Here is a 663-nt window from a genome sequence, read left to right as displayed (position 1 = left end):
GCCCGAAAGGTGGAATTGAACCACTCTGTCGCTAGACAGCTACAGGTTTGAAGCCTGCACCCCAGACCACTGAGGTTCATCCGGGCGAGACACTCCTACCCGTGCTCAGCTATATAAAGCACAACAATTCCTACCTCTTTATGGTTATGGTTGTGTAGTTTGGAAGGTTATGGGATTGTTTACTTCAATAACTAAAAATTCCAACCAGTTATTTATTGTGACTGATAGACTTCCAAATATTATCTTTGCCTCACATGGTAAGCATCATCTTCGCTTTGGAAACCGTTATTTGCATGACGCGGCGCATTCTGGGAAACGGTTCCCGAGGACGTAGCCCACGCTCCATAGTTGTTAAAGGGCCAGAGCCCCCCTTTTTTTTTTCCAAGTGAGAAATCCGTTTTTCAAGAGAAGGGACTCGTAATGTGGTCTTCGGAAGTCCCTTTCCTGGAAAATCCGAATTCAAGTGAGTGAGTTTCTGCTAAGGACTGACTTAACCAAACCCGGGAGGCTCCGGCTGGCGGCGATGGTGCTGGGGCGACACCTGCTGTTCTTTTATGGAACTTCAGCGACTTACGAACACCGATGATAATTCAAATATTTGAGCGCCTACTGAGTCCCAGGCACTGTCCTAGGTGCTGGGGATGATAGAAATTCTGTCCCCAT

At 47.4% G+C, this 663-nt stretch overlaps 1 non-coding gene across 1 annotated transcript; it reads right to left on the bottom strand.

Annotated features, from left to right (window-relative positions):
- On the bottom strand, window positions 1-86 carry TRNASTOP-UCA. Its single transcript has one exon. It is a non-coding gene; the product is annotated as a tRNA-Tyr (tRNA).
- Between the last annotated feature and the right edge of the window lie 577 nt (window positions 87-663).

This window comes from Myotis brandtii, unplaced genomic scaffold (assembly GCF_000412655.1).
Source record: "Myotis brandtii unplaced genomic scaffold, ASM41265v1 scaffold1774, whole genome shotgun sequence".
Lineage (NCBI taxonomy): Eukaryota > Metazoa > Chordata > Mammalia > Chiroptera > Vespertilionidae > Myotis > Myotis brandtii.
This window is presented reverse-complemented; position numbering and strand designations above follow the sequence as displayed.